General features: G+C 42.3%; 1 pseudogene; it reads left to right on the forward strand.

Moving 5' to 3' along the window:
- Positions 1–5,420: 5,420 nt before the first annotated feature.
- LOC143957024 (U2 spliceosomal RNA) lies at positions 5,421–5,543 on the forward strand (annotated as a pseudogene).
- The last annotated feature ends 720 nt before the right edge of the window (positions 5,544–6,263 follow it).

Below are 6,263 nucleotides of genomic sequence, written 5' to 3' on the forward strand. Positions count from 1 at the left end.
ATACACTTTTTTTAATAAAAAAAATAAGACAACAGTAAAGTTAGCCCCATTTTTTTTTTATATTGTGAAAGATGATGTTATGCCGAGTAAATTGATACCCAACATGTCACGCTTCAAAATTGCGCCCCCCCCCCCCCGCTCGTGAAATGGCGACAAACTTTTACCTTTAAAAATCTGCATAGGCGACGTTTAAAAATATTCTACATGTTTTGAGTTACAGAGGAGGTGTTTTTTATTTTTATTTTTTTTTAGTTAATTATAAAAAAAAAATACAGAGTATTTAATTTTTCCAAGGTTTTTTTTTTTTTTTTTAACCACAAAAGGACCAAGCCTCTTTCTGAAATTTGTGGTTTACAAGTTAAAAACATTTTTTTTTTTTTTTGCTAGAAAAACTATTAGAACCCCAAACATTATTCTTTTTCTAACACCCTAGAGAATAAAATGGCGGTCGTTGCAATACTTTCTGTCACACCGTATTTGCGCAGCGGTCTTACAATCGCACTTTTTTGGGGGAAAAATACACTTTTTTGAATTAAAAAAATAAGACAACAAAGTTAGCCCCATTTTTTTTTTTTTTTTAATATATATATTGTGAAAGATAATGTTACGCCGAGTAAATTGTTACACAACATGTCACGCTTCCAAATTGCACCACCGCTCGTGGAATGGCGACAAACTTTTACCTTTAAAAATCGGCATTGGCGACGTTTAAAAATATTCTACATGTTTTGAGTTACAGAGGAGGTTGTTTTTTTTTTTTGTGTTTTTTTTTAGTTAATTATAGAAAAAAAATTGAGTATTTAATCTTTCCAAAGTTTTTTTTTTTTTTTTTAAACCTAAGGACTGAGCCTCTTTCTGAGATTTTTTGTTTACAAGTTAAAGCGGAGGTCCACCCTAAAGTGGACCTTCCGCTCATCGGAACCCTCCCCCCCTCCGGTGCCACAATCGGCACCTTTCAGGGGGGAGGGGGGTGCAGTTACCTGGATAATCCAGGTAACTGCACCTACTTCCGGGATAGCTCTCTGCGGAAAGGGGCGTAACTTACGCCCCTTTCCGCAAGTGCCCGCCCCTTCCCGCAAGTGCCCCGCTGCCTGCTGGGAAACACACAGATCCCAGAGGCAGCGGGGAGCGTCCTTATTGCGCAGCGCGATTCGCGCATGCGCAGTAGGGAACCGGGAAATGAAGCCGAAAGGCTCCATTTCCTGATTCCCATACCCAAGATGGCGGCGGCAGGACCCGACAGACGACCAAGAGATCGGCTTCGGGTGCCGACATCGCGGGCGCGCTGGACAGGTAAGTGTCACTATTTTAAAAGTCAGCAGCTGCAGTATTTGTAGCTGCTGGCTTTTAAAAAAAAAAAAAAAAACGCGGAGTCCTGGTGGACTCCCGCTTTAAACATTTTTTTTTTTTTGCTAGAACATTACTTGGAACCCCGAAAACATTATTCTTTTTTTTTTTTTTTTCTAATACCCTAGAGAATAAAATGGCAATACTTTCTGTCACATTGTATTTGCGCAGCGGTCTTACAAAAAAAATACAATTTTGTTTTTGTTTTTGTCTTTTTTTTATATTGTGAAAGATAATGTTACGCCGAGTAAATTGATACCCAACATGTCACGCTTCAAAATTGCCCCCCGCTCGTGGAATGGCGACAAACTTTTATGCCGCGTACACACGACCGGACTTTGAGGGACTAGGTCCGACGGACTTTCGGCAGAGTTCTGATGGAGTTCTGACGGACTTTCCGAATGAACGGACTTGGCCACACACAATCACACCAAAGTCCGACAGATTTGAACGTGATGACGTACGACCGGACTAGAATAAGGAAGTTCATAGCCAGTAGCCAATAGCTGCCCTAGCGTCGGTTTTTGTCCATTGGACTAGCATACACACGAGCGGTTTTCTCGGTAGGAACTGGGTCCGGTGGAGTTCCGTCTGAAAAATTTGAAACATGTTCCATTTCTAAAGTCTGACGGATTTTTGCAAATCAAAAGTCCGCTGCAGCGCCCACACACGATCGAATGGTATGCTGGAATCGTTCCGTCGGACCTTTGATGTCGAAAAGTCCGGTCGTGTGTACGCGGCATTACCCTTAAAAATCTGCAACGTTTAAAAAATGTCTACAGGTTGCATGTTTTGAGTTACGGAGGAGGGCTAGAATTATTTCTCTCGCTCTATCGATCGCGGCGATACCTCACATGTGTGCTTTACGTATGTGTTCGCTTCTGTGTGCGAGCTGGTCGGGACGGGGCGCATTTAAAAAAAAATAAAAAAATTCTTATTTATTTTTACCTGTTATTTTTTATTTTTTACACTGTTTTTCAAAAAATTAAAAATAAAAATTGCAATTTATTTTTCCTATTACAAGCAATGTAAACATCTCTTAAATATGAGATCTGGGGGGGTCAAAAAGACCTCACATCTCATATTTACACTAAAATGCAATAAAATAAAAAAAAAGTAATTAAAAAAAAATAAGATTAAAAAAAATGGCCCTTTAAGAGCTGTGAGCAGAAGAGACGTTTGGACGTCGCTTCCTCCCTGCATTGTTATGGAGATAGGTGGGTGAGGGGGGGGGGCATCTTCCCCTTACTCGTCTCCATGCCCAGCAAGATAGGATCGTCACCGCCGCTGCCGATGGCTCCGGTAAGCAGCGGAGGAGGGAGGGGGGGCCCTCTCCGGCCACCGATTAAATGTGATCTCGCGGTGAATCCACTGCAGAGACCACTTTTATCTTAAACCGGACCGCCCACTGAAGAAGAGGATACCGGGGTTATGGTAGGTAGCTGCTGCTATAACAATGATATTCCTCTTCAAAGTACCGACGTATAACTGTCAGAATGCAGACCGAGTGACACAATGTTTATAAAACTGACCAGAGAAAAGTTAAGAGATACAAAGTAACAGGATTTGTACACATTGTTCAGAACTTCAGATAGACATATACAAACTGACATTGTTTATAAACATTATTCAGACAGGAGATAGACAGATACAAAGTAACATTGTTTATAAACATCGTTCAGATGGGAGATAAAGAGATTCAACGTAATATTGTTTATACACATTGTTCAGACAGTAGATAGGGGGATACAAAGTAACAATGTTTATAAAAAGGGTGAATTTGGGACTTTAGATGAGGCGCATAAATGTATGTGCCTGCATAAACTCATATCATATTGGCAACAAATGCAAATATATGTGTTTATGCGTGCATTTTTACAGTATTACAATGTCTGCATTATCGTGTGCTGTTATATGTATATATTAATGCGTATTCATGCTGTCCATGTCATTCATGCATGGTTTTTCATATGGCATTACCCTTTTAATACATGTAGCACTGTAACGTATTTACATTTATATGTTAATAAACATGTCCACATGTCTTTTAAACCAGCCATTAGCCTCATTCAGACTCCCAAGTCCCCCTTTATTGTTTATAAACATCATTTGGACTATAAATAGAGAGATACAAAGTAACTTTGTTTATAAACATTGTTCAGACGGGAGATGAAGAGATTCAAAGTAATATTGTTTATACACATTGTTCAGGCAGTAGATAGGGGGATACAAAGTAACAATGTTTATAAAAAGGGTGAATTTGGGACTTTAGATGAGGCGCATAAATGTATGTGCCTGCATAAACACATATCATATTGGCAACAAATGCAAATATATGTGTTTATGCATGCATTTTTACAGTATTACTATGTCTGCATTATCGTGTGCTGTTATATGTATATATTAATGCATATTCTTGCAGTCCATGCCATGCATGCATGGTTTTTCATATGACATCACCCTTTTATACGACATGTACCACTGTTAACGAATTTACATCTATATGTTAATAAACATGTTCACATGTTTTTTAAACCATAACCAGACATTAGCCTGGTCAGAACTCCCAACCCCGCCTCTTTATTGTTTATAAACATCATTTAGACTATAAATAGAGAGAAACAATGTAACATTGTCTACAAACATCATTCTGATAGGAGATTGAGCGATACAAATTAACATTGTTTATAAACATTGTTGACATAGAGAAATACAAAGTAACATACATTTTGTTGAGGCAGATGATAGAGAGATACAAAGTAAAAGTTTGTATAACATCGTTCAGACTGGATATAGAGAACTAGAAAAGTAACATTGTTTATAAAGATTGTTCAGATGGGAGATAGAGAGACACAAAGTAACACTGTTTATAAACATTGTTCAGACTTGAAATAGAGTGATACAAAGTAACATTGTTGTGAAGGATTGGAGCACAGAGAGAAAGAGAGAGAGAGAGAGAGAGAGAGCACAGAGGCAAAAGGGTGCAGGTGCCTGGAAGCTGTAGTAGAGAGCTGTAGCTTGGAGACACAGGAGACCTTTCAGTGGTGGTGCAGGGTCTGGTCACAAGCCTTGTTTAGCAGAAGACAGACAGGTGCAGAATCAGGATCAAGTTCAAGGTCGGGAACAGGCAGAAGTCAGTAACGTGCTGGCGGTGGGGTACCAAATCAGGAAGTGGAGACATAGTCATAAATCCCAGCTGGGGTCGGTAACAATAAGCGAGAAGCAGATATAGCAGGCAGGAGTGATCCGAGAGAGAGGTGTCAAACGTAGCCGGGTCAGGAACAAGGTTTACAGATATGGACGAGAATCAGGAAACACAGGAACCTAGTTCTTGCTCATCTTGGGCTTTGAGGATCGTGACTCTGTAGATGCTCATAAGTATGAGCACTTGCTGCACGAGATCCCTGAAAAGCGGGGAGAGGTTCCATACGAGTACGGCAAGGATAGTGACACGCCATCCTTCCTGGAAAACTTCCTCAGTTGGGGACATTCCTCAGTTGGGCCACATTCCTCAGTTGGGTCACATTCCTCAGTTGGGTCACATTCCTCAGTTGGGCACATTCCTCAGTTGGGTCACATTCCTCAGTTGGGCACATTCCTCAGTTGGGTCACATTCCTCAGTTGGGTCACATTCCTCAGTTGGGTCACATTCCTCAGTTGGGCACATTCCTCAGTTGGGTCACATTCCTCAGTTGGGTCACATTCCGGCCCTCAAGACAGACGCTGTTGGCACTATTGGAACCTCTGATCTGCTACACATTCGCTTGCCTTCTCTGAGTGACCCTGCTTTGGGTCTCTTCCTCGCCGGGCTTGTTGTGAATTACTGAACTTTAACCTTAATACAAAATCTGTTTCTGCAATTGGGCTGTACCGCGCCACGCTGCACCTCCTCATAGGCATGCATAGCACTTTATTTTGAACAGGTGTCTACTTTGGTTATCCCAGATCCCTTGACACATTGCATGAATAAATCCCAGTGAGGATAGGTGAGTACAGAATCAACGACTAGTGGTAAACAGAGACAATCGAGTAATGTCCTAAAAGAAGTTCAGGATTTTGGATTTACCCAAGAGTTTGCTTCTTGGCCTTTTGGCTAAGATCAAGTACAGTATCTGTTCTTATCAGTGATCCAATGGAGGCGCTGTGCTACTATCCTGACCTGATCAAGGTTGGGGTGGTGGCTATGCAAATCTGATGGAGTGATGGGGGCTTGGAAGGTTTGTAACGGCTGGAACAGAAACCAGGGCGCCCACAGACAGTTGGGGAAAGCTGGAAGAGCCCATTACCTCCTGATCTGAACATTCTACCTTGTCTGGCCATGGGCTGGGAAGGCAGAGGGTCTGCGGTGCCTGTGGCCCCTGGGAGTGGCCGCCCTAGGGGTACTCTTAGCAACACATGGGTGTGGGACCCCACGGTGTGAACGGACACATGGTCACAGCACTAATATGCTTTCCCCCTGCACTGTGCCTCATGGGCTGGGGCTTTTGGCTTAAGTCCGGGGCAATTTTTGTTTACCAGGCCTCAGGGCCCTGCCAGTGCACAATTTGGCAAGGCCACTTTCTTATTTTTCATTCATTTTCTCCCGCTGTTTGTCACCTTTCACTTTTGTGTGTGTTTTTTCACTGGATGAAGGGTTATGAGACCTCGGGCTTATCCTGACAGACATGACTAGGCATGATGGGAATTGTAGCTTCTGAACAACTGGAGGGCCATAGTTTGAAGACCCATGTCCTAGTACAGTGATCGCGAACCTTGGCACCCCAGATGTTTTGGAACTACATTTCCCATGGTGCTCCACCACACTGCAGAGTGCCAGAGCATCATGGGAAATGTAGTTCCAAAACATCTGGGGTGCCAAGGTTCGCCATCACTGTCCTAGTACTTGGGGATGGCTTTGGCTGTCCCAGAGGAAAGGG

Source organism: Lithobates pipiens, unplaced genomic scaffold (genome assembly GCF_037356315.1).
Source record: "Lithobates pipiens isolate NorthernLeopardFrog02 unplaced genomic scaffold, aLitPip1_a1.2 Scaffold_5, whole genome shotgun sequence".
Classification (NCBI taxonomy): domain Eukaryota; kingdom Metazoa; phylum Chordata; class Amphibia; order Anura; family Ranidae; genus Lithobates; species Lithobates pipiens.